Genomic DNA, 6,000 nt, shown 5'->3' with positions numbered 1-6,000 from the left:
TTGATGCACCCCGGTGACTCGAGGACACATGGTTGATGCATCTTCATGATGGCAAAAGACGGACTAATGATGCAGACATGTCTGCCATAACTTGGGCACTTAGGATTATTTCAACACCTCCAGGAGAGAGACCGCGAAAACCACCTCTCTGTGGCCCTCACAAGCCCCAAACGACGGATAATGATCCTTCCCAGTGACGTCTCCCCTCACATGCGCACTTCGCATAACCTTGCACACCGTGAAGGCCCCGGGCCCCCGACTTAAGCACTCCCCCACGGACTAAACCCAGCATGATCACACCCCATCTAGAACCTCATGCCACACTGGTGACCCTAAAAGGGGGGATGGATTTTTGCGAGCTTTACCGTCGCCCATCAGGCATCCATATTCGGCCTTCTTCTGGCACCACCGACCCCCCCCCCCCTCTGGAGATGTTCTCATTGCCCCTGGTAACACTTAAATAGGGTGGATTTTTATGGTGCTTTTCTGTTCAGCCCATCAGCATCCATATGTCGGGCCTCTTCACGGCACCACCACCCCCCTCTGTGAGGATATTCTCATGCTACCCTGGTTAACTCATTTAAAATAGGTCTGATACTACCAGGAATCATCACTGCCACTTTACAAGCCAGAAATAAATGTTGTGAAATGGTCGGGAAAAGTGTTTTTTAAACGTCTGGAAGAGATGTTGTAGCCTGTCATTTTGCACAATATCGTTTAGTGAATGTTTACCGGCCCCAACGAAGATGAACCCCGCATATTTTGATGAATTTTATTCTTGACCTTTATCAACGCCTCCCAGGTAATTTCATTTTAGGGAGCGATTTTAATGTGAGACCCTGACCCACCAGATAGACAAATTACTGGATCGGACACGGCTTCCCATATTTAGAGAGCATCTATATTCAATTTTATTGAAGATTTGAAAACTTATCAGAAATTCTGGCCGGGAATCTGAACCCAAACAATATAGACATATTCTTGCCTCTAGCACCACATAAAACCTATTCAGGAATAGATTCTTTCTAATATCCAACACAGATAAGATTCAAATTAAAGGACTGCAACTTTATGATGCCATATGTTATCATGATCATGCCCCGCATCTTTTTTACATAATAGATTCTAAACTGGTTAATAGCCCTCCGAGATGGCCGTTTTCATATAAACTGGATACAGGACCCGGGTCTTTCATAGAACTTATATTGGGAAACAAATAGATATGTTTTTTGAAATGACCTCGTCTTGTATCAGATGGGAAGCTTTTAAAGCCTTTCTGATGAGATGACAGATTATAAGTTTTACGTCTCCTAAATTAAAACGCACCGTCAAAACTGAAGAGCTGGATATAAAATAAAGGCAAGAAAACAAGTTTAGGAAGCTCGAGACCACATCAGGACTATTACTTCTGAGGCTGAATACAATAAATATGCTGAGAGGGCTCGAAGCTTGTTGAGCTTACTAATTTTATGACAGGGAGAAAACCAGGTAGATTTCTGCCTGGAGAATTAAACAGCTAATCGAAAAGATCTATTGCAATCAAAAATTCTAAGGAATGTACTGAGGATCCGAAGAATAATGTAACTTTAGACAATTCCTATTACGTTATACTCCTCAGAATATCCGTCTAATTCCACGCTACAACTTCATTTTGGATATTTTAAAATTCCAAGTGTCTCAAATGAAGAAAAAAATCCAACCTGGATTCTGATTTTCACAGAGGAATATAGAAGCAATTGATGCCATGAATTTGGCAAGCGCCTGTCCTGATGGATTACCAACCGATTTTATAAGAAATTCAAGAGAAACTTAACTCCAATTATAGAAATGCCTCAGGATTCTATAAAAACGGGTCACTCCCTCCTCATTGAGAGGCCATGATCATTTAATTTAAAACCAAACAACCATCTCATAAATGCCAAATCTTCCGTCCAATCTCACTCTAAATTCGGACATTAAAATTCTCTGAAAAGTACTTAGACGTAGATTGAGAGGTCTGTTCTCCTGTCATTACTAGATCTGGATCAAATGGGACTGCTTTTCTGTATTGGAGCTGCTTCTGCAATTGGGTAAGGTTATTGTACACTCAACCCACAGCTGAAATTCTGACTAACAATGTTTATTTCTCAACCATTCAATATAATAGGGCGGTCGGACAGGGGTGCCCTTTGTCACCTCCCTATTACCTACACTCGCCATAGAGCCCTTCGCCATAGCAGTCAGGACACACAAGAATATTTCAGGTGTCAGGTTGGGACAGCTTTTCACGGACAACGTCATTTTGTCCTCACGGATTTAGCTAATTCAACTTTCCTAGACATAATTCAATTCCAGCTCTAATGTTATTGAATGAAAAGAAAGATGCAATTCCTATGGAACCATGTGTCCTCATTCAACTCAACAGACTCTTTTACCTACCTAGGTATACATATAGTGCCTGATGTGGGAAAAATTGTAAAAAGCAATTATGATCCTGCTCTTGGAATCAATTTATAAATCACTGGAAAGATGGTCTAATATCCAATTTCTTTAATAGGGCGAGATAAATATACTGAAAATGAATATCCTTCCAAAACTATTGTACCTGTTTCCAAAACATACCTGTACCTTGGCCACTATCGCATTTCACTAAATTGAGGAAACTTGTTCGAATTTCATTGGAATAATAGAAGACACAGGGCTACGTTATGTATAATCTTAGGCCGTATGACAGAGGAGGACTCCAAACTTCCTAACTTCCAGTGGTATTACTGGGCTGCCCAATTACGCAGCATAATGTATTACTTCTCCCGCCGACCCAGTCCCAGCGTGGTAGACATAGCCTTTCACTTACCCTAAATTGATTGTATACATGTATTCTGCCAATGTTAAAAAGCTCAGGAACACAATCTAACCCATTTGTATTGAATAAGATCAATGTTTGGTATACAATTCAGATGTGCTGGGGGAAAAATCATCAATGTCGCCGTTTTAGCCCAATCTGGGGAAATGAGCATTCAACCAGGAAGAATGGACCAAAGGTTTCATCATTGGGCAACGAAAGTCTAACAAAAATAGGAGATATGTTTCAAGATGAAACGTTGATGTCATTTGAACAGTTGCGTACTAAATTTGGCCTTTCAAATAGCAGTTTTTATAAATACTTACACGTACGAAGCTTTATAACGGCATCCCGCAAACAGTTATTAACTCCCCCACCACTTTCTGAACTGGAACGATTGATATCTGATAATTGTCATGGGAAAAGGCTTATTTCAGTGCTATATAACTTGTTGGTTTTTAACTCCACTGAATCCTCTACCGACCGGCTTAACGCCTGGAAGGATGATATACAGGAGGATATTTCCTTGGATGACTGGGGTGTGATATGTACTGAGGCACATAGACAAACTGTGAATACCAGATTAAGATTGCTACAACACAACTGGTTGATGCGCACGTACATAACACCTGTGAGATTACATCAGTTTAATAATAACATTCCAGATATATGTACTAAGTGTGAACAGTCTAAAGGGACACTTTTTCACTGCATGTGGGAGTGCAAAGAGATTGCAACTTTCTGGTGCGAGATCTCACAAATAATTCACAAAATGCTAGATGTTAAGATACCACTTGATCCTAAATTGTTTATTTTGGGACTTTACCCCTCCACCCCAGTCATAACAAAGAATAAAAAGAATCTCATAAACATGTGTTTACTCCAAGCAAAACGCTCGATTGCCTTGTCATGGAAGAACACTCAGAGGCCACATGTGGGCCAATGGCTGAGGGAAATGAGTAATTGTTGTTGTATGGAAAAGATAACGTATATTCTGAAAAGAAAAAATGAAACCTATGATAGGTCTTTGGGGGCCGTTTACTCAACTGTTAGGCGATGTTAATGTGTCAAACATGCTAAGAAATAACAATGGGAATCCATGAGAGCGATCTGGTTGAATGGAAAAGTAAAGTACTTCTTAAACTGCTGTGACTATGTACACTTTTTAGGATAATGTTGCTACTGCCCAATTTTATTTTTATTAATTTAATTTCATTAATGTCTCTTATTTTTATTATATATTTTATATTTCGATTTAATTTTTGTAATGTCTTTTCTTTGTCTCTGTTTTTCACATAATTTGTTTTATTTTAATGTTTTGTTGTCGTAAGTTTTGTAAGGGATGGTGTGTCTTGTTGTTTAAAAGAAAGAAAAAAATGAATGAAAAAAAAATTGGATGCTACAACAAAATCAGAAAATTGATATTTAACCTAAAAGTGAGGGCATAGAGTTTTTGTTTTGTTCCTACTTAATTTTTACCACAAAAGAAGAAACACCATTTAAACCAAATGCTGTTGTTTCCTGCTTTTTTATCTCGTTTAACTTATTCTTAGTATGGTGTCTTTCGAGCAGCTGACTGAGAATGTAGGATAATAAAGACACATTTCTTAAATCATTAAAGGATGACCACCAGCATTGGAATGCAGTAATTGGCATGGTACCTGCAGGAGAGAGGTACAGGTTGATATTAGTATGTCTAGAAAAATTACTCCGGTAAGGTCAAAGATTGTGAAATTAAGAAGTGAAGAAAAAATAATTGTGGAGGAGTTTTGATTTTTATGTTACACTTAAGTTGCTTTGCAGAACAGCTCTTTTAACTGACTTTGTGATGTATATTTTTTAAATATTATATTACACCATACTTAAGAGACTTGTCGTTTTAGAGGGAGTGTGGAAAGAGACCTGATCTAACTGGACCGTGTCAGGTTTTTCTCCCACAGGAGCAAAACATTAGAAAATAGTCCCAGGTAAATACTAAATGATACTGTACATTATTGTACATTACTAAAATGATTAACTACTACACTGTAAAAATACTCAGTTAAAATGAAAAGTCATGCATTTAAAATCTTACTTATATATAATATCTTAAATTACTGGATTATGATTGCTGATGCAATAATGTCTTCATCACAGCTGATAAAGGTTCATTTGAATTACTTGATCTACTACTGCTGAATATATATATGATTATTTATGATAGTTTATTTATATTTGAATCTGTAAAGTAACTAGTAGCTCATTTTGTTAAATAAATGTAGTGGAGGAAAAAGTGCAATATTGGCTTCCAACATTTAGTGGAGTAGAAATATGAAGTAACATAAAATAAAAATACTCAAGTAAAGTACAAGTACCCCACAATCCTACTTAAGTACAAAAACTTGAGTAAATGTACTTCAATACATTACACCACCGCATATACGCCAACACACCTCTTAGTGATGATGAGACTGAATGTATTGTTTTATATCGTATCAAAATTGTACTCATCGTTCTTTTTATTGAGTCTCCAACCTTGGTACCGGTGAAGCATTATATAATTGGAGAAGAGAAATGTGAAAGGGGTATTAGTTTCAGATACAAGCCAAGAAAAAACTGCTGTGTGGACCTAGATCAGCACTCCTCTGCCATCTGCTGGATGGCGATGAAAGAAAACATATTTGTTCATGTTGGGATCAAGATGTGCTGTTAGTGCTTACATGCTGGGGGGCCGAGTCCAGTCTGAGCCGGGCCAGGTGCTGTGAGTGGGGGGGGCAGGGACTGGGTTCTGCAGAGGAACGGTGGTGACCTGCTGGTTCTTTCTCTGGACGCTCTGACTCCTCGTCTGCTTCCCAGGGCTGGAGGCTGTCTCCTCTGAGGAGAGCAGCTCCTGGGTCTACTGCAGTGTTTCCTGTTCCTCTTCATCAGTGGTCTCTGGGGAAAAAAGATTGGATGTTTCAAAACTTCTGTTCACCAATAACAGAAGGGCTGGGCGTCTGAGCGGTCTGTGTTGAACCTTCTGCTACAGTAGAACCAGAGGAGCTACATCTTGTTGTTAAAGGTCCCATGTCATGCTTTTCTGGTTATTACCCGTCCCCTTGTGTGTTATGTAGCTTTTTATGTCTGCAGAGTCACAAACCCTCAAAGTACACCCTGTAGCGAGTAAAACTCTAACACAGAAAAGACCTGTCTATGCTGCC

The sequence above is a fragment of the Notothenia coriiceps genome, unplaced genomic scaffold, assembly GCF_000735185.1.
Source record: "Notothenia coriiceps isolate Sejong01 unplaced genomic scaffold, NC01 NC01_scaffold00001919, whole genome shotgun sequence".
In the NCBI taxonomy this organism is placed as follows: domain Eukaryota; kingdom Metazoa; phylum Chordata; class Actinopteri; order Perciformes; family Nototheniidae; genus Notothenia; species Notothenia coriiceps.
This window is presented reverse-complemented; position numbering follows the sequence as displayed.